We start from the raw sequence: 27,102 nt of genomic DNA, 5'->3' as shown, positions 1-27,102 counted from the left end.
CAGAGGTACATGTGAGGACAAGCCCTCAGCAGACTGACAGGAAGGAGCATCCCTCCTGTAACTGCCAATTTCTGGTGAAGTCTTCCAAATCAAACTGAGGTGGTAGCCATGCAATTATAAAAAAAAAGGAGATGAAGAAGAGCCTTGTGTCTGGAAATGAGCTCCTCTGACTTGGTGGCAGAAAAAATGAAATGTAGTCCCCTGCAGCTTCCTCCTCCCCAACCATAAAATGCATTCCATAATCTCCAATAAAAGAGACATACTAAATTCTACAAGAGATTGCAACACTCATTACAATTAAGCTACAAAACCAAATACCAAATTCTGAAAGATATGATTAATACCTCCTTCACCCAAAAGAATTTTTAAAGAAAATTGAATCAAAAACTTTAAAACTTCAGTCACAGAACAGCTGCAAAGTCAAGATCACTGAAGACTTGGTCTTGGGACTTCCACACACATAGGTTTGAAACAATTACAAAGACAAGTGAGAGAAAAACAATAGTGAAGAACAAGATAATCTTCGATTTCCATGTTCTCTAATCCAGCCCCAGTTGAAGCCAAAGAACCAAAATCCATAGCTTATATTCTTCCTTGATGTGGAGAGCAGGCAGAAGTTATACATATAACTCTCATGGTTAACATCAGACCTTTCAACCAGGTAAAACAAAGCACTAAATCTGCAACTCCCCTAAGTTCTTGTGCACACAGGAACTAAAGACAAGCAAAAGGCTGATGCTGCACACATATCAACTCTATTCCTCCAACCACAACAACAAAAGAGAAACTAAAAATAGGCAACCAATTAAAAGAATGGCTACTTAACACTCTCTCATCTCAAGCAGATTTCCTTAAAACAAGTAACAACAACACACCTTTCAGAATCCAAAGTTAAAAGTGTTAAAATTGAACCAACACACACACAAAAAAAACCCTTTTTGATAATGAAACTCATGGTCAACACCGCCTTTGATTGTCAAAAAAGTGTTGTGGAATCAAAAGACACAGTCCAGGCACTGCTATCACACCTGCCAACCCACCCATTAGCTGAAGCAGCCGTAGGTCCTGACAGCGCCAACAGAGCTGCAGAGCAGGGGCTGTAAATTACAGCCTTGCACATTTTAAAAAAGAAACTGTTGTAAGGTTTTGGAGCAAGTGTTAAAAATAAACGCATTTTAATGGGTGTCCAGGCCAAGCCCTTCAAACAAATTACTACAAATATTGAAATATAGATCTGGCACTAAAAAGGAGCAGGTCATACTTTAATCTTACAACTGGGATAATATTTCCTTGCTACAGAGAACATTGCTAATTAATGAATGACTTTCAGCCCCAGCTAACAGATGTGTAGAAAGCACCAGAGCTATCTAGTCTACCTTGAGAAAAGAAAAAAGTATTTTCTCTCTTCTCTAGTTGTAAAAGCATAGCTAGCCTTGCAGAGAGACAGAGCAGCGGGCAAGGTTTCTGATTATCCAGGGAACACAGAACCTGATTGACAGCAAGCAGGTCTGATTAATGCCTGAACCCTTTTGATTTCATCACACCTTCTTTGAAAAGGATCAGCCTCCAGTTTCTGATAAAGATCACTTCCAAGCTTCTGAAACCAGCATAAAGTTAGTGTTGATGATGAAAATGAATTCTGTTCATAGCCTCAAGAAAATCATGACTGCTTTAAAGAGAGGCAATAAAAAAGTAAGCAAAATGTGACTTTGGCTTCTTTTGCTATTCCAGTTGAAGGGTCAAAGGAATTAGGTGGTCTGCCATCAACTCAGTTCTTGCAACAAGTGGTCCTTCCTGATAAGTATGAAAAGAGTGCAGCCAGTCCACAGACCCAAAATTTTCACGTAGAGCAGAAAATCCTATTTGCATGATAGCCCTTGCAGAGCTCAAGCTAACAACAGGTATTTAAAAATCCTGCTTCCACTCCCTGTTTTCTCAGCCACTACTGGTCTGTCACTTGATGCTTGGATTTGGTTGCATTACATGCACAAGCTCATCAGCCAGTGCTGGAAGCTGCTTGAGTTTCAGGTTCACTCCCCAGACTGTTTTTGGTGTCCTTTTCCAACACCTCTCATCTTCAGTCCTGCACTTTGATTGCACACCTATTTATAGGAGAGGCTGGAGGAGGGAGAAGCCATTTACAGGTAGGTTCTCACTTTAGTAACACTGAGGGTTATAGAGGAGAGAACAATGGAGTTGAGGTTTCCAGCCAAAGTTTGGGGGCACTACTACCACACTCCACTGTGATTAGCAAGTCCCATACATTACTTCCCAGAGGCACCTCCCTTGTTTTCTGAGTGCCTAGCTTGCAATGTGAATTAAACAGTCATGACACAAATATAAAACCTCTGGGTTAGATTTTCCAAATCTAAAGCTAGCTACAAATTTTCTAAATTGCTAATTCTTTACTTTGGTTTTCTTCCATACCCCATTTTTCAAGTGCTGCAGTAACAGAGCTACTGAACGTAAAAAAAAAAAAAAAAAAGCCAAAACCATTAACTGTTGTTGTTAGAAGTTCCAAACAGCAAATGGGTCTGGGCATGTAGGTAGAACAGAAAAAGTGAAGAGCCTTAAAGTCTCTAAGCAGAATCTCAATTCATTGCTTGCCAAAGGAAAAAAAGGCATATGTGATAAAGAGTACAGTTATGTCATGTATTGAAGAAAAGGTCATACCTCAGGAGCTCCAAGCTGCCCAACAAACCCAGGGGAAAAAATAAGACCTGTAGACACAGCAGAATTGTGTTAACTTAAGTCTGACACTGCAATGAACTGAAAAGTTTGCACAGCCTTCAGATGGGAGCTGGCTCCCTGCCAGCCAGCTTGAACCACAAACAGAACAAGCTTCCTTCTGCCTTTAAGTGTTGTGTGGGCACATTCAGAACATGATAACAAGAGGCATGAGAGGACATCAAGAAAGAAGTCAAACCTCTGTGCTTCTGATCATACAAAGATCATTGTTTTGTTGTTTAATACCAGGATGCATTCAATGCAGCCGAGTCAAACAACACGGAAATGGTATTTCCATGTTCTGGAAGTGCCCTTAGCTAGCCATCATCTTCAGTGTTACAGAAGTGGGCATGAGGAAATCAGATCATTTCCTGCAGAGTTTTGACTCCTGCAGAGGTCTGACTATAAAACACACCAATTGATCCAGAAGTTACTTGCATAAGGATTACAGTGAATGAATCCACACTAATTATCCAAGGAGCAGTAACTCCCAGACAGTGCAAGAGACACTGCAAATGTCCTCTGCATTTGAAAAAAATTGCACTACCTCAGATAAATTGTGTTGTATTTAAGTAATAAATAAATCAACACACACAGCACTGTGGAGTTTAAAATACTCTAAACTTAATCTACGTAATATCAAAACAACCTGAAACATACTTCATGGCTCCAGGGTCAGTAATTTAGAGGTAAGCAACAGAGTTCCAGACTTCAGAACTAACAGCATGGAACAAAAGATCAATGCCAACTAGGAAAGAAATTATTAACATATGTGGTACAGCACTAGCAATGTAGTGCTAATTGCTAAAACTACAGTATTATAATAAAGAACACAGATGGTATTTGATATAAAAAAAAAAAATAAGAGCATCAAAAATTATTTGTTGCAAAAAAAAAAAAGAGCCTACATTAGCTTACAATTTGTTTAGCAACAAATTATGTTCTGCACTTTGCAAAATAAGAATTTATAGTCAAAATGTAACTTAGTAAGTACACAAACCAATGCCAGGACTACATTTGTTAAAAAACAGTCTTCATCTCACAGATTTCACAGGTCCGTTCCTGGAAGCTGGGGAGTATTTCCACAAATGCTAAAAGAGATGACAGCCAAAGCTTGAAGCTGAGCAATACTCTTTTTTCCTAGCCCACTCCTAAACAAAGAACAGCACCCTTCAAAGTTTTTTGGGGGGAGCAAAGGGGAAAGGTTTATCTTCGTATCTTTGTTTGTATACAGCTAAATATATAGAGCAGACAACCCATTGGCCAGGACAGAAAAGGCTTTTTCAACTCACTTTTTTATCTATTTTTATCCTAAAGCCTTGAAGCTAAGAAATCATTATTGCATATTCTTTAAAAAAAACTTTTTTAAATGCCTGAGCATGTTGTTTTTATTCTGGAAGTCTATCTTCCAGAATAAGTAACCCAACACCAAAAATCTGTTTTCAATAGGGATACCAGTCAAGCTGTAATTATGCTTGCAAGCATAAAAAAAAAAAAAAGTCAGTTTTTAATTCCTACCTTAAGATATGGGAAAGTAGTTAGCTTTGATGCCATTTTTTTCTATTCACTTATTTTACCAGTATCATTCACAGTTTCTAGTACAAACCAGATGATAACAGCCCAATTCTGACTAGCACACTAGCTAGGTGTGTCATTTCCACCACCTGTTCTTTAGCAAAGCAGAAAATATTAATCTCTTTTCCCATTTTTATACCATAGTTGATCTTGCTCACACACTATTTACATGACTGAAAACAAAAAGTGCTTAAAGTGCTGTCAGAAAGAAACTCCTGTGCCAGCAAACTCTCAGTGACCTCTCCATGCATAAGCCCAAGAGGCAGGACTCCAGCTGCCCCTGGAAAAGGGCTCCCAGCTCTTTGCTACACAATCCATGGTGGCTGCAACACTAGGCTCATCTGCACCACACTTTGCATTACAAGTGCAGATCACTCTGCATCGCTGGCTCACGCTGCAGCCAGGCCAGACTTCCCTGGACACTTATCCACACTGTGAGAAGGACCTCCCTGCACTTAACCATGACATGAAAAGAATTTCAATTTTCTGTATCAGAGTATTGAGGTTCCAGAGCAATTGTACTGTTCTCTGTTGAATAATCATTGTGATTAAAAAAAAAAAAAAAGAGAGAGAGGAAAAGAAACCCCAAAAACTGGACACCATTATTATTAGGAGTTGCACTTGAGGATGCCTGTGGGTCCCTTCCAGCTCAGGACAGTCTCTGATTCCGTGTTACTGAAGAGTTTCCAGGAAAAGCTGGTGTAATTAAGGGTGAAAGTGAACACTGGTGACATTCTCAGTGTTGTATTATATTAATACACCTAGGGAAGTTGTACTTTTTTTTCATGTGGCACAATTGACCCACAGCAAAAGAAGTCTTCCCAATTTATTCTTATTACTATCCCATTGTAGTTTTGATTGGAAGTTACTCTTTTTCCTCTGGTAGACAAAAAGATCAATTTTTTTCATACAAAATTGATCATGTTGTGTTTGTATGACATGTGAACTCAGACCATCCAAAATTCCTTTCATAATTCCTTAATTTATTGATCAAACATACACTTTTAGTGCTGAGTATTAAATACAGATATTTGTACTTAAATTTCCAACCTGAGGATGAAAAGAATAAAATAGTCAGTAATGATTTAGGAAGACAGACACTTCGGAGCTATATCGCAAATGTATCTTACGCAGTTGATCTTATCTTATTAAAAGGCAAGTCTTATTAACTCATTATTTTTAAAAAGCCCTAACTAGTACCTTACTCCAAGCAGTCCTTTACAAGTACTGTTTCCAGAAAAAAATCTTTCTTCCAGGCCCTTGCTTTACCAGAAGCTGACTCATGTATCAACACAAACCTACTGCTTTAACAGTAACACTGCAGTATGGAATTCAGCAGTGATACATAAAACCTGTTTGTTTACAACCTGTTGGCCATTTCCATGCCAAGCACAAGACTGCAAACAGCTTTTGCTGCCACACCTAAGCCAGACAATAACCAAAGGGTTATTGAACACTATAGGCATCTTGTCACAAAATACAAGACCTCCTTCTGTATGTGATTGATTAATAATTAGTTAATTATGAATAAGTTTTGGAATCTTTTTAAATATGTAGGCTTGGTTTTGCTCATACATGCTATTTTCCCCCTGCTCCTACACAGTTCAGTTTTCAGTTAGACAATTCTCTACAAAAACAGGAGAAAAAGATTTGTTAATAGTGCTTGATGTCAACAAAGATAGATGCAGAAGAAACTTTGTCAAGAGCACAACATATGATTGTACATTTTAGCACCACCTAGAAGACAGGGGAATAAAACCCAAATCAACTTTGCTGCAAGCATGAGAGAGGGTGGGACTCCATCATTCAGCTGAGAAAGCAATTTATAAATAACGGAGGCTGACACTTTAGAGGATTAGTTACAGCCTCACTCCCAAGCCATTGCTGTAATGAAGGCACCTAGGAAGAGAGATGTACATGCTTGTTTGTTTTTATTACATCTCTTAAAGGCTGCTTGGCTTTGTTTAGCTTCAGTTATCACGGTCTGTAAACACAAGCTCCAAATTAGAGGACCTGTAGAACCGTGTAGAGCACATTTCAGTTACTGCAGTCTCTTGTTTCTGCCACAATCCCAGAGGTTTCCTGCAGCTAAGCCAGGGTCTCACTTGTATGGAGACATCAGAGGAGGCACAGCCAGAGCACTGGGGCTGGCACAGGGAGACCTCCCCACCCCCATGAGAGCAAGGCTGCTCAGAAGCTGCTATGAAAAATTCCACTGGACAAGCTCAGAGCTTACATAAACCAGCAACTCACAAGTGAAGAGTGAACATGACATCCACAGCCAGCGCCTACCAGTGTCTGCACGGATCCAGCCTCAGCTCATCATGGATCCTGGATATCACCATCTGCCCACTGCCTACAGAAAACACTGGTGATTGGAGCCCAGCTTTGTATCACTAAATCCATCAGCAGAATTGGGCACTAGCATTGACAGTTGCAGCAGACAATACAAAGAGCAGTTAAGTAACCAAGTTTCAGTCACTAACAATAAAAACAAAAAAAGAATAAATGAAAGTGTGAATATTAGGGAGAAATTCACAACAAACTATTTGCAGCTGAATAATCCAACACTACCTGCAAGCACTAGGGGAAGTGGGAAGGAAGAAAGAAAAAAAATCACACAGAACAAATAAGATTTCTTAATGTCCTTTAATTTATAAAGGAAAAGGATTATAAAACTTTATTATGATTTATGTGCTCTCCTCATGATGTTCTATTGGATGCTCTTGCTAAAGACAGGTTTAATCTTCAGCCACATTCTTTTAATAGCAATTGTAGTTTATGTTCCAGGACAAGTGCAAGTAGGTAATGATCCTCCTCTTATCGATTCTGCCTTGATGGAATGAAAACTCATTTTCCTGGTCTTGACACACAAAGCCCCTCTCTTGTATGTTACAAATATATACATATAAAATAATTTGGGTAGTGGAAAGCATTTAACAAGATCAGGACCAGCAGTATGGCCAGACATAAGGCCAAACAAAATCCCTTCTTGGCAAAGAAGTTTTGCGATCAATCCTTGCCACTTCACTGCTACTGTAGCTGCTAAAATTCCTCTGGCTACAGGAATTCTACAGGGAAGTATTTGTTCATGGGATAGCTCCATTTTACTGTGGATTTGCTTTAAATAACCAAGTAATTTTCTGAAACTAAAAAAAAAAAGGAAACAGGTAGTGCAACACATGTACAAAGAAAATATATGAGTATAGTGGACAAAAAATTGCTCAATATGATTACTCTGTCAGCCATGCTTTTTTCCTACCATTTTCCTACCATCGGTAGGAATTACCAGTTCAGATGACAAGCCAGAATACATTCAGGATATTCAAAACTCATATCTTCTGCTCAGAATTGGACCTCACCCCTTGGGTGCTCAGTCCAGGACACCAGTGATGAGTACATGTAAACCACAAGCTACAGAAGTTAAACAGATTAGAAGCTCACAGAAAAATAAAAAAAATCTCATAGGAAAAATTTTCAGGGACACAAGACCTATTACGGTGCCTCATCTAAGTAGCTGGACAAGTTATTTGAGAGAGCACAAAAAAATCTGTCTCCCCAACTGATAGTGAAGTGGGAACTCTGGATCCAACATTTCTCACTCGTAGTAGCAATGCTGGAATAGGCAAAGATACCCAGTCTCCTAAAATCATAGTTAGCTTTGTCAAAGAGGTACTCAACTGAAGCTTAAGGTGTCCTATTCTCCCACTATACATCAACTTTTGGTTATAACATGCTCTGGGGTAACAGACACTTACCTAGGAGTCCCATTCTGCATAGCTGCTAGGGAACACACACAATTCATCTCACTTTCCTTTTCATTATTAATTGTTAGACTTCTAACTCAAGGCTATCTTTATCTTACCCCAGTACCAATCTGATTAACGGATGCAAACCTTTCACCTTTCAATTACACAGTAAATTTTCACTGCTTCATGAAACTGATTATTCCTGTCATATCCTTACCCATAGATAACTTAAAATGTGTCTTCAGTACAGAACCAATTATCTTTGACCAATAAAGGAGGCATCCTTCCTTCTTATTTCCTTTGGGTCATCCTTTTTTTTCTACCTATCAAGTCCTCTTAGGTGAGGTCTTTTCACTGCAAGAACAGTGAAAAGTGAACTGCAAAACAGCACCATCAATCTCATGCTTTTAATATGTTACTCTTGGATTAATACTCTACTGGTTATATAGGACAAGTACTGGAAGTCCTCAAAAGTAAAAAGCTGAGATAGTCTGCAAAATGTGCTCGAAGAAGCTAAAGGAAAACAAACACAGTTTGAACATGGGTGGTTGATTGGACGATCTGTTCCAGTCCCAAGCAACCTTCACTCAGTGACTCTGTGATAGCCACAACAGCTGTGCAGTGCCCACCTGGGTCAGGTGTGGTGAGGAACCACAGTGACACTGTAGAGAGGAAACACAGCCCATGTCCAGCACTCTTTTCCTGAATAATTAAATGCTTGTCTAAAAGACTACTTTAGAAGTAGCAGACTGCCTGGAGAAAGGATTCTTGCTCTCTGTTCTGTTAAGCTGGTTTCCAAAAGAGAAGTCAGCTTTGAATAAGTAATGCACACTGTGCAGTGTCTAGGGGTAAGTGGCTACATTTACTTTAAACACAGTTAAAACAAAAACATCCATGAGTTACTAGGCAATCAGGATACATTTTCTTTCACTACTGGATATCAAATGTCAGAAAGATCCTATGGAGTAAAAACAACAAAAACAAATTAAAAACAAAAAAATCTTCTAATGCCATTAAGAGCATAAAGACCTCAAGGTAAACTCATATGACACTTTAACATAGAAGCGTGAACAAAGAATTAAAGCATGAACATTTTCCACCAGCCCTTTTTCCAAAAGACCACTCACACAAAAACAAATTCTCCTCTTTCTTCCCTTTTCTTTTTTTCTTTGTAAAATATGTCGCTGTTTGGGGAAGTGGAAACTTTCAAATGCACAGATGTTTGTGATTGCAGACTAGCAGCCTGCTGGGAGCCATTAATGGTGTAGAGAGTAAAGTTATTCAATCATCTATAAGTCACTTTTCAAAAGTGTTGCACTCAGTCGAGGGAGTGATTAATGGTGTCCAGCAATTACACAGATTACCCCCTGCCCATGCAAGCTCTTTGATTTTAATGCAGTTAAGCTACTGAAGTAAACAAACCAATTTGGGTATTCAACAAGCTCTTTGTCTCATTAAAAATTATTGACTAGACTAGTGGTAAAAGAATATTGCATATGTCCCCAAACTCAATTTGCCATTCTGTAATCATAGCAGCAATTACATTTGCAAAAAAAAAAAAAAAGTTTAGAAATTAACAGTAGCAGAAAATGGTCAACCTTTCATTAAGGACTTTCATTATGGATTTTTGTGCATAACAAAATTAATATTTTCTAATCACTATGGTACAGCAAGCAAGCTTCTGTATGTTTCAAAGAGGCCAAAAGCAACTACAGTCACTGGGCGAAAGTTTCAGCAAGTAGTTGCAAATTTGCTGTCCAAAAGCAGACAGCCCTCTACTCCTCCCAAGCAGGCTTCCTGCAAATTGCAGGTCCTTCATCTCTTGAGAACACCTGCTACAGTTTGATGTCCAGCTGAGCTTGACACTTCATGTCAGGGCAAATTTTCCTTCCCTCCCTTGCACAACCAAAATGATGAATATGAATGCAGCAAGTTGAATTATCAAGGTTGAGGCATTTTGTTTCTTTATTTGAATGTCATGTGCCTCATAATGATTGGAATTCACATTCTGGCAGTAAATTTGAGTTCACAATACCCGTGAGCATATGGCTACCTTTGTGCTCCACACACATTCAGTGACAGAGACAACGATCTCAGAAATCACAGGGAGACCCCAGGCACTTGGGCAAAGCTGAAGGCAAACCTCTGCCCAAGGAGTACTGGAGGGAGTACCCACCGTGGGCATGTCCTGATGACCATTTCAATTCTTTTTGAGGTGATGCAACAGGACAGTGCCCCAGAGCTATTTATGGTGCTAACACCACCAGCTCTGTGTGAAATCCCCCACCAGGCCTGGCCCCTGACAGCTGGCTGCAGCAGTGGCTGTGACACGGCTTCCCGTGCCACACCACAGCCTCAGGTGCCACTTTGCAGCACGGCTCAAGCACCTTCCCTGTGCACACCACAGCCTTAACACTTCTACTGCTCAGAAGAAGTGTTACTTTCTGTTATTCACACAGTAGCAACATTAGAAAATTACAAGACCTCATCTGAAGTGGAGCTGACAGCATTGCCATCCTTGGTTTTAGGAAATGTCACTGGACATGTATTTCACAATACATCAAAGACTGCTTTCAAACAGTTATCCGAGTCTCATTTCTCATCACATTCCTCCCAACAAATTGATACCAGCCTTCCTCATCTTATGTCTGAGAACAACGTATCCGTTTCCCATGCATCCTGATCAGCCTCTTCACTCTGAACTCATTCCAAACCCATCTCCTAACACCCCGCTACTTCCTGACCACTCCTCTCAACCTTTCTTTTATCCTTCTCACACAATTTTTAATGCTTAATCTACACAAAGCCACTGCACCCCAGCCTGATAGGAACTTGGTAAAACCTGCTTAAATTGAAAAAAAGCGCAATGGATGGCAGGGAGAATTATTTCCCTTCAGCAGTACAATACATTCAGCATGCAAAAAGTATAATAATAAAGACAGATTCAAGATCAGGACAAATAATACAGTTCACATACATATATCTGATGAGCATTTTAAGCTCCCAGTGTCTCATGGTACAGGACTCCTACCAGACAGTAGATGATACTGTCTGGTAAATGTACAGAGGAGGGACAATCTATGAGACGAAAAGCACACAGAAGTGACAAAAAGAAACAAAGCTTAACAAACAGGGGTAGTATTTTATTTTCTTTATCAACACATAATTTGGGGCAGAGGGTGGGAGATGGTTCCAGCCATGTCATCCTCAGAACAGATATAATCCATATCTGGAAGGCCAAAAGCTTGCTCCAACTGATACTATTATACAGCATTAGAAAGCAGATTTTTGTCACCACTCCCAATTTTCACATGTACTCCAAAACATGGGAGAACTTACAGTACCCAGACTGTCAAAGTCAGTTTGTAACAACTATAACCATCCAGGTTACTTTTACCTTATTTCTAACATTCTCATATATCAATTTACTAACTCCTCTGTTGTACTTAATATGCAAAGAAACTTGCAAGGTTCGAATTAAAAATAATCGCATATTTCCAGCAAGATGTATCTGCATGTAGCTTTGGTTCCAAGTACAAAGTGAAATATAAGAGAAATGTGTTGACTTGCTAATGCATTAAAAAAGAGTTTACATTTTTACAGTATGCTTCCTTCTTCTTTGTGCCCTACTTTCTGGTCTATTAAAAGATTTCTTTGCTTTTTAATTTAAATTATCTTCTTTTTACCTTTTCTTTATTTCCTAGTTGACAGGATATTATTACTCCTCATGGAGAATGCTCTTCGATACATAAGACTACTTTAAAGCTGCATTTAATTTTTCTCACTCATTTCCTCACCTGAAGCAGTGGCAATGCTATCTATCCTATTCTTTCAAAGGAGCTTCATACACAAATCAAACCTAAAGAAACAAAACCAGAGCATTAATTGCTACTGTAAAACAGAACTGAGCTATGCAAGGAAGTTACAGATACTGAAATCTAGAAATCTGAAGTCAGCATGAATGGATTTGTGTCAGTTCCACTACAACTTCCTTATTTGACCTCTGCAAAACATCCCTTGGTTTAATGCAAAGGACAATGTAGAAAAGGCACATGGGTTTTTTTTTTTTTTTTGTCGAGATTTCTTTGTTAAAGCTGTCCTTACCTCTAGCACATGCAGCTTCTTATAGCTTCATCTTGAATGATGTCTTCTCAGATAAAAATCTTCTCCAGTCTGTAACCTGTCCACAAAAGTTGAGAAATTTCATTGTTTTCAATTATGTTTTGTAGAAAGTGGGCAAAGGTGATCTGACAGCATCGAGATAACAGCAGAGTGTTTAGAAGTCAATAAATGTTGTTAATGATTTCTATGCCTGATAGCTAAAATTGCAATTTTAGCCTCCTAACAGAGTCAGGAGGCTGCAAAGAACTCAGTAAGGCACCAGATAAAGAAAAAAAGCCCCCTACTGCTCAGTCAATAACCACTCTGAAATTATAAAAGCAGAAAGACAAGCCATTTTCTGAAGGCAGTCCAGGTGTTAATCATACAAGGAAATAGCTTAAGGCATAACTTGCTTTTCTCTCCCTCATCGTTTTTCTTTTTTAAATAAAAGCTTGTTTTTCTCACAGCAGTGTTTACATACAGCAAAGCAGTGAGTTCTTACAACATATCACATTTCAAATGTCGTTCAAGCTGTTTGTCAATCTGTCCTAAAATGTCATATCATAAAGAACTAGCCACATTTTCTACTTCTCATGCAAGTCTCCAGTTGTCACCTAAACAAGACAGAGAACTTTCTTCCCCACATCTAAAGCATCTTTGTCTAAAATTAGTGCAAAAACTCACAACACTATGGGAATAATTTATTTCTGTGAAGCTTAAATCCTGCTTATAAAAAGAGATGTGCCATCTAAGCCACAGATGTGGTTGTTCAGAGAGATGAATCAAAAATGCTTTGCCTGCACGGGGTGCATTTACTGAGAAGCACAGAGACTGAGGGGGAAGAGGAGTCCATGAATAAGCTCAACCTTCAGAAGTTTTCTTTCCTCTAGCCCCCATCTAGGCCAGCACAACTGCTGCAGTTGAAATAAGCATTAAAATAGTCATTTTCAGGGAAGGGGCAGAAGGTGCTGTTGGCTTTTTTTTTCCTAAATCTTAGAACATAGAAGAATTTAGAAAAATTTTGGTATCTCCAGTCTTTCTTTTTATAAAATTCTGGTTATCTTAAATGTGTTTTTCAACTGTTCATGTTGCTGTTCACACTAACACTAGAACAGCATAGGATTTTTTTCTTAATCAGAGTATTAGAATCTTATTAGTGGTCAATTTTTAAAATTATTTATAAAATAAGTTCACTGAACTTGGACATAATTGATCTATTTACCCATACAGCACCTTCCACCGAAGCACTCTGAACTCCTTTACGAAAGGTTTCACAGGCTTGTACATATTAGTTTCTCTCTTAGACAGGAAACAGGCATTATATGCCCATATTTTTCTTAACCTGTTATTTATGTGCCTTTATAATAGGTGTCATGCTAAGACAATAACTACAACTTCATTAGATCTCATGACACAGCATTCAGCTTTCCCAAAATTCATCCTGTACTGAATACTTTCTTAGAAGGCTCATTTTGGTGCTTGCACTTCTCCACATACATCAATTTCACTTGGAAAGTAAACCAGATGCACAGAACTCATTTCTGCTTCCAGCTAATGCACTAAGTTTCACTGTGGCTGCTGCCCTTGTAACACTGTTCACTTTCATGGCTGTAACATTTGCTCCTCCAAGATGCAAATAAGCAGCAGAGATCCTTGTGACACCACACCACACTACAGACCCATTAATGCCAGATTTATACTGGAGAGCAAAAGCTTACTTTTCTTCCTGTTTTTTTTTTTTTGTTTGTTTTTTGGGTTTTTTTTACTTATTGTTCCTACAATAGCAAAGACTTATACTTAAAAATGCAAACTTGCTTGTGCAGGGGTCTTCCCTGTCAGCTTTTTTAAAGCACAAGTGCTGCTCAATCTTATCACTGTTTTGAAGCCTGCCAGTAGTCTACTATGGCAAATAAACAGAATAAGCTTCTGCTATGAATGTTTGGAGAAATCACACTTCTATCTTACCCACTGTACTCGTTGTGTCCCCTTCAGTACACATGAATGGCTTTCTCTTCACTCTAGTCATGAATATTACACCTAAAAATCCATCCTCTTCATCCCAGCATTACCTAAACTCTTACAAGTGAAAGCAATGAAAATATCAGACATCATCTAAATTAAGAATGAATAATTTCTTTTATCACCCAAGAAACTGTTGGAATACTCACAAGTATTCAATATGACAAGGAATTGCTGTTAAAAAAAACTGTGACCAAAGCAATAAAGATCTGCAGATGAATCTGAAAATGTGAAGCAGCAGTCTCTCACCCTACAGATCGTGTTAAAAAGTCAGAAGTCTATTTATAACCTCCAAACCATTAAGTAATACTCTCTGAATAAAAAAATTATGATTGCATATAGTTAAAATATAAAAACTAAAGGAAACCATCTTTTTCCTAGGTGTTCGTCCTCTAAGAGGATATTTACATACACACAGAGTTCTGTCGTCTCTCTCCCACACCCTGCCCACACACACACAGTCATCTACAGAGAGAGTGAGAAACATATGCTTCTTTCCCTATCTGAAAACAAACACAATAACTAACACCTGTACTCAGTAATTATGTCATAAGAAAAGTCTATCTTATTTCTACAAGTCATTCCAGTGGGTTTTAAAGAAACCTGCTGCCCACAGTTATTAAAAATCCTGTGTCCTGGTATTGCTCCAGAAACAGGAAGAAGAGGGCAGAATAATGGAAAGAAAAGGTCAGAGCAGACTTTCCCCATATGACACTCATCAGAACCCACTGTAATTTGCATAAATATTCAAGTAATTAATCAAACCATAATACCCGAGCTCTGTTTCTCCTCAAGCTTTACATTCCCCTAATGCACAGATAGAACTTTTTTCAAGCTTATTTGGCCAAACTCTACTGGAATGCTACAAGCAAAAAAGAATAATGTGAAATAAATCACACTCAAACCTGCCAACTGGCTGTGTGTTTATATGTATTATCAGAAAGAAGTCAGGATCTACTAATACTCCCAGCTGAAGTCAGCTGGAATTGTGCCACTGACTTCCATTCACGCAGAACCATGACACTAAACATCTCTGGCTAAAGCTTTTTTTTAATTCCTATGAAACATGTCTCACATTTTGATGCCATATAAAGAACCAGAGTAATAACAGTAAGGTAGCCTTGCATAAAACCATACAATGTTTAAAATAAGAATGCTGAGATGTGCTTGAATAACAGAGGGTGCTGAATACAATTTAGTGCATGTGACCACCTGCAGTACAATATCCAGGATACAATGCTAAATTTAGATTTCTGGATGAATGCCACTGTAGGATATGCTATTTTTACTAAGTTCTGACATGTCTGTCCAATGGCACATCTCCATTTCTGAAGTGGTACTGAAAGGCTATTAAAGCTTCCAGTTACCACTTGGCTCAAAACTGAAAATTATGAGTACTTTCACCAAACCGTTCTTCACATTCTGATTGACTTTACATAATAGAACGTACAAATAAAAATAAAACAAATACCTAAAAGTATAACTAAAAAAGGGCCCTCTCGCCCTGAACCCTCTCATCAAAACACAAAATAATAGTATTTTTTATATATTAATGCAATTTTCATTTCAATGCACAGAAAAAAGATACAGACGTAGCCTTCTCCTTCTAGGCAGACTCTCACACGTGTCAAAATAGAACCAAAAATGTAACAAAAAACCCCATGCTGATACATGTATCACTGTATTTCACATAATAACATGTATTTTGGGGGCCACAACTCATCAAGTTTCAATTTAGACCTGTAAGCCACAAAGTACGTTGAAAAAATCCAGCTTTACATATGGTGGGGTTTTTTTTGTTGTTTTTTTCTTTACATATGAATACAGAGATTTTTCCCAAGGAGGTATTTTTAGCAAGGTTATAGGGTTAGCAAGTTTGGAATGAGCTTTAGCAGTTTAAGATTTCTATCTTTCTACTCACATGTGCTTCTTCCCTCTCTCCTGCCATTTTTCAACAGGTAGAGTTCTGAGAGAGATCTTCCATTATGACAGATTTAATACATATTTAATAATAGAGACTTAAATATGGGCATGGTATTTGGCATGCATCCTGAAGCAAACCATAAGACATGTCTGCCACTCTCCAGTGAGGCAGGGAGAAATGTCAGCCAGAAACAGTTACATGAAGCATAAGACCCCCTGAGAATGAAAAGGTCTTTATTTATTAAATCAAATGCAAATCCTTCATTCTAATACTTCTCATCTGTTTTTGTGGATTTTCTCAGGTATACTTAATTAAATCCACTCATCAACACCAACTTTGCTCAAAAGAGCAATTAATGAATATGGCACAGAAGCAGCTTAGCCCTGGAGGAGTCTCTGACATTTGTTTGTAGTGAAGCCTGTTCATTAATTGCTCCCCTCATTCTAAACCTCTATATGATATTTTTGACACAATACTACAAGTCATTGTGACTTATTTCTCAAACTAGCAACATCTGCACTATGTTAGGTTAATAAAACTACCTTTGAAAGGTTTTCAAGAAGATATTTAAAGACACAGAGGAAAAAGGAAAGTCTGGATGTGCTGACAGTGGAATAAAGAAGCTATATTGAATTTTTAATTATTATCTCAGAGTATACTTTGTATTACAGATAATTTAAGCAAATATTTTGTGTTCCATATTCTCCACAATAAATAGAACTCAGGCAGAAGTCCGCCATCACTTTCCAACCTATTTCAACTGTGTTCTCACACCAAACTAAGCATTAATACTTCATAAGTCTCCTGATGATCATAAGTTCTCAGGCAAATAAAAATATTGGCTTTTTGACTGCTTTGGTAAAAAACATTACATTTTTATTTTTCCAGAAATAAAAGGTGGAGAGTAAAGAGTCTGGGTTATGAAGCAGCCACACTAAACCAAAGACCTCTGTCCAAGATATAAAACAAAGTTGTTATCATTTCACACTGAGTGTATGCTTTAATTTATGGGATGGTTTTGCTGATCTCTTTTGGGTACCACAAACCAGGATGCATTTCATAAGTTTGAAAAATTAACTTGTTTATTTCCATAACACATATATAGGATCATATCATCCACATTAGACTTCTACTGCAAAGCAGATAATAATTCACAAAAAAACCCCACAAAACAAATGAAAAACAAGGTACATGGAAGTTCATACCTGGAGAACAGCTGAAAGCCCTGTAGATCCACAGACCTTCAACATGCAAAGGAGAACCCTGTCCACCCTCAGAGCTGGTGACATTACTTCAATTAGCCTGACCCAGTTTTCCAACTTGGAATTTGGTTTCTGTAGTTCCTATTATATAGCAACTTCTCCTGCCTGCCAATTATTGACATTAACACAGCCATCGAGCTTCAAGCAGCTATGTGTGTGAGAAACTCTGTGTTAGCATTCATTAGCTCATTGTGTACCTCTAAGCACTTCAGAAAAGCAGTGCAGCAGCAGTGGAAACGGTTAGCTGGCACCTTGGTTTTTGATCCACTCCAAAAGGAGTCTGATGCTGGAGCAGTCAGGGTGAGACTGAGAGGGTAACACTGGGCTCCCAGTGGGGTGCCAGGTGTGTAGTGCTGGAGAGAAGGGAGAAAGGCTTTCACAACTTTGCAGTTGCCCATCTACTAGCTCCCACCATATTGCCCTCCTATGGCACACGGGCTCTGGTTTCCTCTGAAGCCCTTTATTCCCACTCACCCAAAACATCCTATCCCACCTGTTATTTCTACCAGCTGTTTCTCCCCACCTACATCATTATCTTTGCTCCTTGAAAAATCCCCACCCACCTACATCATTATGTTTGCTCCTTGAAAAATCCCCACCCACCTACACACCAGCAGCTGCCCTTCTCTGTCCTGAGCTTCAGGACACAAAGCAGCATGAAAAAAACTGACAGCTCTGTGAGTGCCAGCAGGATCCTGCCAGCCCAAGCCCCCTGCTTGCTCAGAGTTCAGTATTGACAGCAATACACTCAGCCTGGGCTATGGGAATGCAGGAAAGGTGACCTGCATGTCTTGGATGTGATAGCACTAACAGGACATTTGGCAACCTCCTGATGGCAACCTTCAGCTTGCTCACAGACACAATTTCCCCTGCTGGGACACCATCTTGGCTGACTCACTGCAGAGTGAAAGCAGAGAAGAGTAATTCCACCGAGTTACAAAATTCACAACAGGTTCTTACCATTGATGGATTAGGCAGAGAGGAATCAGCTAACAACACCAGCACTGATAGAGAACTATTTGTTCATTAATACATTTACACACATTTAACCCAAAGCAGAATGCTGGAGTGCCCCAACCTGCCTTACACCTTGGGCACTGTCCTGCACAGGACAGATCTAGATCTACAAGAACTGAGCCAAATTACTAAACAGTAAAGCAAGGGATATTCTGATTTGGCTTGGCCTTAAAATGTACACACAGCAAAAAGGAACTCAGCAGAGCATAAGAGCTCATTTTATGAGCATTGCTAATCTAAAACGAAGATAACAAACAGTGTAGAACTTTTATTTCCAATTTTTTTTTATAATGAAGTAGTGCTAAATGTCAACCCTCAATATTCCACCCCTCTTCATTAACATTAAGCAACCTAACGTTTAATTAAGAGCCCTACAAAAGCAACATATTACAGCACATTATCTTAATTACCATACTAGGACCTACTGATGCCACTTTCAGAACTACAGCTGCAGTTTGAGGCAGCAGAACCTGAAGAATTTAGAAATTAAAACATAACAACTGCACTTAAATCTTACAGAACACAGACACGTAATCACTGCCTGTAGTAAGAGCATGGCAAGATATACCATCAAATCAGAGGCAAACTGTGGAGAAACATTTGCACTTACAAAGTGTTCATCAGCTTTCAGAAAAGTATATGTGTACATTAACATAGTCCAATTAGCCTGTCCATGTTTCTGGTTCATCTACATTAACGTAACTTCATAATTTACAAAAATTCTTCTGATTCAATTATATTTTCTGAATCCAGTTAAATCATTTAATCACATCTGCCTTTAAAAGATTCCACTAATAATGAAAGATTAATTCAAATGGTATTTCTTTTATTAACTTTTTTTCATTCTCCAGCAAATGTTGCAGTCCAGCTTGCCGGAATAAAGTTAAGAAGCTTATGAATTTTGGATATTACACAATCAATATTTGATACCAATATTTCTTTGTTCTTCAAAGAGATGAGCTCTTCAGAGCTCAAAATAAAACTATCAACTATCAGAACAATGTCCAGATCTCTGTTTCAATTCACTTTGTCTTCAGAACAATCTTGCACACTAACCACTGGGCTGAAGCTGATAAGTTCTTCCCAGCAGAAAGGCCTCTCTGTCCTTCCACTATTACATTGTGGGATACTACAGCAGCAATCTGAAAATACAAATGAAGAGATTATTATCTATTATCTAGCCTGTGCTGCTGCTTGACAAACTAGAATAGACTGCAAAACTGAAGTGAATGCATGTGTGTAGAGAGGGAAAAACACGCCTACCCCCAAGCAGGCACTCCTACTGTAAGGTGTAGGTAATTTTGACCATTCATAGAGTAAACCAGATTCAATGGTTTACTCTATGAATGGCTCAAAGAAGAAGCATTTATAAATTGTATTTTTAAGGAGTTCTTTAGAAAATTACAAGTGTCACAGATACATTTTACTATTAATATGAATCTTTTAAATTATAGATAAGTTTTATTGTAAGGAGGGAACATTACTATGAACCAGTTATCTAGCTAGAATAATTTTGGTCACTGAGCCCCATCCAACAATTTCTACACAGAAATTATTGCTCAAATGAGTTCTGTCTAGCACATTGTTCATTTAATTCATATACATTTGTCACACATTACTAAAGTAACTATCAACACTGTAGTTTTACTCCAGATATGTGTTATACTTCATTTTCCCTTGATGGGTCAGAACCCTGAATGAATGGAACATGTGACCTACAGGTTACAGGCAGCTGCCTGTAACAGAAATGCCAGAGGAAGGCAATTAGCTTGTGTCTCCAGCTTGCTTTATGCCACACAACATAAGACACCAGAATCCTTAAATCATGAGATGATTAGGTTTGGAAGGGACCTTAAAGATCATAGAACCATTAAGATTGGAAAATACCTTCAGGGTCATTTATTCCAACCTTTGATGGAACACCCCCTTGTCCACTAAACACAGCACTAAGTGCCACATCCAGTCCCATCTTGAACACTTTCAGAAACTGTGACTCCACCACTTCCCTGGACAGCCCATTCCAGTGCTTAACCACCCTTTCAGTGAGGAAATTCTTCCTGATGTCTGACCCGAACCTCCCCTGGCCCATCTTGACGCCATTTCCTCTTGTCCCATTGCTAGTTGCCTGGGACAAAAGGCCAACCTCTACCTTGCTACAACCTCCTTTCAGATAGATCACCTAGTCCCAAACCACCTGCCATGGCCAGAGAACCTTCCACTCGAGCAGGTTACTCAGAGCCTCATCCAGACTGGTCTTGAACACCTTCCCAGACTGGGAGCTCACAACCTCTCTGGGCAATCTGCTCCAGTGCCTCACCACCCTCACTCACAGCAGAGAATTTCTTCCTAATATCTTATCTAAATCTACTCTCCTTTAGCTTAAGGCCATTCCCTCTTGTTCAGTCACTACATGTCCTTGCAAAGAGTCCCACTTCAGCTTTCTTGAGGGCCCCTTTTAGGTATTGTGAGGTGCCACAAGGTCTCCCCAGAGCCCTCTCTTCTCCAGGCTGAACAGCTCCAACTCTCTCAGTCAGTCCTCACAGGAGAGGTGCTCCAGCTCTGCTTTCCTCTGGACTCATTCCAACAGGTCTGGAAACATTACAAACTTGGCAAGACTTAGCAGTAAATCTTTCAGGACTTACTGAAGTAGAACTTTGAGTAAAGAAGGTTTAAAGAAAACAGAGTTCACAGATGATATTTAAATACAGAGTCTACAAAATCTTTTCTATAGGACTGCAAGTATGAAAATATTACTGCCAGAAGTATGAGAAGTATCTTACTATTTCAATGAGTCTGAATATTGACTTGGATCCTTCACTTCCCATGCTGAGCTACAGTGGACTTCACTGGGAGTGATCTTGCCAGACAAAACTGATTCCATCCATAGATGCCCTGGGGCAAAGATGCTATACTTCCATTCACTTTTGAACACCTGGGTATATTCCCCAGAAAAACTGGACTATGGAAAATTGATGCAACAACTTTCTCTGTTGATGAGTTCTTGGGACCAACATGCAAGTGTTGTCCAGAAAAATTGGATTCATTACCCAGTGTGTAATAAGCCAATAATTACACACTCAGGGGAGACATTGCTTATTTATTTCAGAGTTGCACAAGCATGGGTGCTCAGTGATACTACTCAAATCAAGCATGCCAGCCATCAAAATTTTTTACTATTTATACATTTTAGCAAACAAAGGAATTAGTGTTCATTGGCTACAAGTTACGTACCTCTCTTATTAATTAGTATTCTTTCTATTGGTAAATTATTCTCTTGCTTCCCATGCTAATTAGTCCCATGCTCAGTGCTTCTCTTCTTTTGAGTCACAGAGTTTCTTGGGTCAGCAGTCTGTGAGTTGGTGGCCGCAATCTGCCCATGCCAGAATTACCCTTTACCCTGACAGAGCTGATTTCAGCACAGTTGCTTTGTTAGTTTCTTCATTGTCTTGGGAGTTCTGCCAGATGTCTTCATGGCTCTTAAATTCTGCATCTGTGTGTTCACTATCAGTGGTACATCCTTCTTCCCAAGCTTTGTTAACCTCCCCCTAGGTCTGAGATCACTGCAGCATGTCCAGCCCTAAGCCTTAACAAGGCAATTCTACCAACAAGTAATTAGTTCTTCTAACACCTGGACATCACTTAGAGCTTGCCTGTTAGCTGCTCTCTATTTCATGGATTACATCTCCCTCCTTGTTGATTAGGCTTAAAACTATAGAAAGATGAAACATCAATGAACATTCTCTCTTCAGAAAATTTTACATATTCCACATGTTGCAACATAAAGACTACAGTTATAAGCCCAAATGCTGTTTAAATGGTGAATCTTGGGAACTACTGTGGCAAAAAGGAGCCAAATAAAAGATTTCAGAAGAAGAAACCACTAGTTTGTATACTAGTTGCCATTGCTAAAGCTGAAGAGATTATCTTCTGCTCCTCACTTTCTCCCTAGTCAGCTGCCTGGCAGAGCAATTCCAAACTCACTTCAGTCACAATATGACAGGTAAATTTGAAAAATATAATACTAAGTCTTGTTAACTCAAATCCTTCCCATTCAGTCACAAAAGTAAGGCTCCTGTGAGCACTCCAGTTCACACAACCCTAATGATTTTAGGACAACTACGACAATTATGGAAGTAAAACCAGATGCTACTATTAAGCCAAAGGTTGTGGTTTTTTTCTCTTCTTAATATTTTGGGATGAAAGGTGGCATTAAAGTACCTAAAAGGCAACATGAATGATATTCAGGAAGAGACAATTTTTTTTGAAGACTGATCATTCCAATTATCAACTATCTATAGATATTAATACAAACACAGAAACACTCTTCTTCAAATGAAGATTGATTTGTAGAAAATAAGTTTTTATGTGAAAGCAAGAACATTCAACACGTGCGAAATTTCTTTTAATGCTTAGAAACTTTTAGTCTCCAAATACTCAAGAAGGAGACAAGATACCCAGACATCATAAAGCAACACTTTTCACAATGTAGAAAGGGACAAGAGAAGACAAGCAACCAACTTAGCAAGAAGCAAACTAAAGCTCCTAGTTAAAACCAGAAATCTCTAGATCCTCAGGTTTCATCTGTAATCAGGTTCTCTAGACTAGATCTACAGCTACAGATAAGTCTTTGAAGGTGTCAGTGTGTGCACAGAGCTGGGAACAGGCCTGGTGTCAACTGCTCCACTTGCTTTGCATGCCATTACCAAAATTTTCAGTATTGGCACTGTTAGAAATTTGGGGCTTATAAAAAAGGTCAAGGTTGATGAGAGTAACAGGGAAAAAAAACCCCAAACCTCTTGTTTAAATTACTTTTTTACGGGAAATGCTAAATCCCAAAAATGAAAAACACATGCAATTAGAAATCAGGTCTGGTTTATACAGAATTCACAGTAAATCTGAAAGGTAAGTTAAGCAAATGAACTGTTCCTCACAAACTAACAAATGGAGTTCCCTATATTTCCAGTTAAACAAGTCTTATATTTCCTCTTATTAAAATATTAGTGATATGCCTCCACAGCAAACCAGTTCTTTTTTTAGCCTTTTGGTAAAAAAACAATTACAACACAGCAGCTCTACAAGTGAAGCTGAAGGACAAGCTTTGTCAACAGCCGTCCTATAAAAAGACCTACGTGTCCTTTTCCCAAGAGGCAGAGAACCATTGCCAGCAATGAGTTCACAGGGGTACTCTAAGAAAAATAACATGCTTGCTCAAGTTATTTTAAGAGCACTTTATGATTGTGGGTTTGAGAGAAAAATATAAAGGCTCAAGTTAAATATCAGAATTAAGTGTTTACCTCTAGTTCAAGATTATTTTTCTTCAAAATTCAATACTGATCTCATTGGCCTTCAGATTAAATAAATTTGCAAAACAATCTCCCTTGACAGATATAGATAAGCGAGCAAAAATGGAATTTTCTAATCAAACCTACTTGCAAAGTCGCTTAAAGAAAGACTACTGGAGGAAAAAATTAAGTTCCCCCACCCAGACCATTAATTTAATGTAAAACAATAGACAACAATGCCAAAAAAACCCCAGCAATTCAGCTCTAGAGCCCAGATCTCTTTTTGCTATTGTTGATGGTTGCACTTTTTTTTTGTAACCAGCCATTAAAGGATGATGCCCAAGCTCCACTGGGTTGCCTTCTATACTAAAGATTCAGCTAATGCATAGGCAAAGAGTCTGACACTATGCGCTTAGGAAAGCAACAGAAGATAAACTGGAAAATCCAGCAACTTTCTTGGACAATTCAAGAAAGTCTGTAAACTCTGACCAAGACTTACAACAGAATTACATCAGTTAGACAAGTCTCCCGAGGCCAGGGTAGCAGCATTTTCAGACTTCTACCCATATGCATCAAGAGAAGTTTTATTTCCCACAAACACCAACTTCAGCTTTTGTGTGTCTCTAGAACTGTACACATGAACTCATGCTCCGGGCACATAAATGTAGAAGGGTTTCGAGGCTTTCTACTATCAATTCCAACAGCATGCATCAGAACCTATTACCATTTTTCTGTAGAATAAGGACTGGCAGACAAGCTCTGGAAGACTGAACTTCAGTATTTAACAGGTTATTACCCTGAATTTCCCCACTTCTGACACACTCAAGGGCAGTGCAACGAGGCGTTGCCGCTCAGGTACCTCGCTCCTCAGGAGGCGAGTTTAGACTGCTGCTAAAGACAGGCATAAAGCTGTGCCTCAGTCCATTGGCAGCCTCCACAAGAGAGCTTGCTGCCTGTTATAAAGCTGACATTAAAAAAAGCTGTCTGGGTACACTCTAAAACACCGAGGCAAAATCCTCCACAATTCATTGTTATTAGAATTTTATTCTGCACACACAATCCTCTTCTCCTTCCTCACCTGACAATAGTGACTGCACACCTGCAGTTACACTGAGACCAGAGCCTGTGGGGCCTTACTGAAATTGGTGGCCATGGGTACTTCAAAGGCAAAGCATTAAGAGGATCAGTTCCCTAATACTGTTTACACTCTGGTTCCACATAAAATAGCTACGCTGGCACAACTAAAAGGACACAGTAGGCAATGGCCTGACACAGTCCTAGAATTTCCAAGGAGGACAACAAACTACAACAGCACTCTCTGACTTTCTGATGGCACAGCATCCTCCATCTCTATCTGCCTGCCTTCAGGAATCACGGCATACCATGGCGCTAAGGTCACAAAGAGAAATTGTCAACAGCAGACAGGAATTAAGGGGGTTCTCTGCTCAGTTGGGTTTTTCTGAAGTATTTTATCAAGTGAGAGCTAGGACATGGATTTACAGGGTCATAAAATGAGCACAACAGATAACAACAGTACCAACATCATCTTTAGCAACTTCCTCATCAGAGCTACTGATGAGGATCATCGGAGTCATGAGGCTCTTGGCTACCCCAGGCTGATACACCTTGAAGAGCACTATCAGAAAACTATCCAAAGCTGAAATCTCATCTTTTGGCTAAGCTAGGAGTCCCATTCTGCAGCACTGGGTAATGTAACACCTGACACTAGTAACAATTTTGTGTACATACTGTCTCCTAGATATTTCAGTATCATTGCTTAGGTTTAAAAAGCAACAAGGAAAAGCATGCACTGGAGCATGGATTACACACACAGTTTATATGACAAAAACAAAGAAAACAACCATATATTGCTATTGCAAGCTCAGAATGAGAAAACAAGCGAGACCATCAAGAGAAGAGACCATCAGCAACTGAACTCATGTTAAGTAATGCAACAGCCCAATGACTGTGGATAATTTCTTTCCAGTCTTCAGTTTTGACTACAACTCAGTAAAGAAACCCTAAAACTGCCAGACATTGAGAGAAACAAAGCAACAGACATAACCTATCCTCCTATAAATGGCAAGGCCAGGAGTTTTTCCTCAAGTACTTGGCAATTTCACTATCAGACAAGGTCAACAGAAATTGTTTCATCCCATACATTTTCTCCCACAAGAAGGTCATTTCAGCCATGCTCCCAGGGAACCCTTCAAAACATTTGCCAATGCAAATGTTTGTAGGTTTCCAGTGAAAGCAGGTCACTAAAATGACACAGTAAAAAAATATATACAAACAGTGAAATAAAAAGCAACAGGAATTTCTGAAGAGATTGTATGCTGAAGAAGACACAGTGGAAAACAACTGCCCAATAACTTTTAAAATTACAAACAAATACTTATTTTCATGCCTTTGTCTGTAGAGTTCACCACTAACAGAAATGACTGATTCAGCAATAAGATTACTGTGGGTCAGAAGAACAGGCCCCAAATTATTAAAATATTCTCTCCCTAGCTACAGAGGCCTTATAATTAACTTTATTTTAAACATTCCTGATTCCCAGTTAATCCTAAGTCTAACAAGAAAGCACATTTCAACAGCATTCTCAGTTTCCAGCTAGACTAGCAATTCAGAGAAGGACAACAGCACAAAAGACAGCAGCTCAATTTTGAAATTTGGAGAGAGGTGGAGAAAAGAAGTGGGAAAATCAACACAGTTCACAGTACAGCTCATTTCTTCAGCCCACCCAATTCACATTATAAGCCACTCCTGCAGCCATCACATGTGCTCTAATTTGTTCATCACATATATTTAGTAATGCCTAAGAACATATCCCAGTATTACAGAGAGAGAGGAAAGTAAAAGGCTACATTTCAGTATTTTCAAAGTTATAATTTCTCTGAGCTTCTCCTAAACTAAACCAATACTGCAAAATGGATTCATGTTGCCATTCATCTAGCAAGGGATTAAAAAATCAGAATAATATCTGCCAAAGATTCAGAGCTGCTCAATCAACATCCCCTAAATGAAACTAATCTCCACTACTGAGGTTGGTAACCATGAAAAGATTGACAAGTTCTGTCAGAAATTAAGATCCAACAATTCTAAGGTGTACTGGAGCTCAAGGACAGATCCTGATTTTAAAAAGAAAAATGTAAAAGGATTGAAAAGCTGTATTATATGGCTATCATGCAAGAAATTTCATAACAGATAAGCTAATTGAAGATAAGTCTGGAAATGGTAGCACAGCTAACATGCTACGCAGCATTTAAACTTTCTGAACAAGTCATTCAAACTCTTGGCAAAGAAATGATAATATTTGAAAAGATAAGTTTCAACAGTTGAGTTAAACTCAAGAGTTTCATTGCAAAGGCCTCAGTGCAGACTAAGTATCGATCCCAGTCTCCTGCTACTATCATTGACAAACATCAGCTTTTCTGTGAGTTGCC

General features: G+C 38.8%; 1 protein-coding gene across 6 annotated transcripts in view; it reads right to left on the bottom strand.

Annotated features, from left to right (window-relative positions):
- The window catches only part of SEMA5A (semaphorin 5A), a 314,662-nt gene that overhangs the window by 283,769 nt on the left and 3,791 nt on the right, over positions 1 to 27,102 (bottom strand). For 3 of the 6 annotated variants that reach the window (XM_071454478.1, XM_071454484.1, XM_071454486.1), the window contains exon 2: positions 12,156 to 12,231. The exons of 2 other annotated variants lie outside the window; for them this stretch is intronic. The gene's annotated coding sequence lies outside the window, so the exon portion shown is untranslated. Of the gene's footprint in view, positions 1 to 11,848; positions 11,870 to 12,155; positions 12,232 to 27,102 lie in introns of those variants that run through there. One more of the 6 variants, XM_071454489.1, reaches the window with a different exon arrangement.

This window comes from Agelaius tricolor, unplaced genomic scaffold (assembly GCF_023055355.1).
Source record: "Agelaius tricolor isolate 1412-34295 unplaced genomic scaffold, bAgeTri1.0.p SCAF_2, whole genome shotgun sequence".
Lineage (NCBI taxonomy): Eukaryota > Metazoa > Chordata > Aves > Passeriformes > Icteridae > Agelaius > Agelaius tricolor.
The sequence above is the reverse complement of the archived record's forward strand: the minus strand, read 5'-3'. Positions and strand labels throughout refer to the sequence as shown.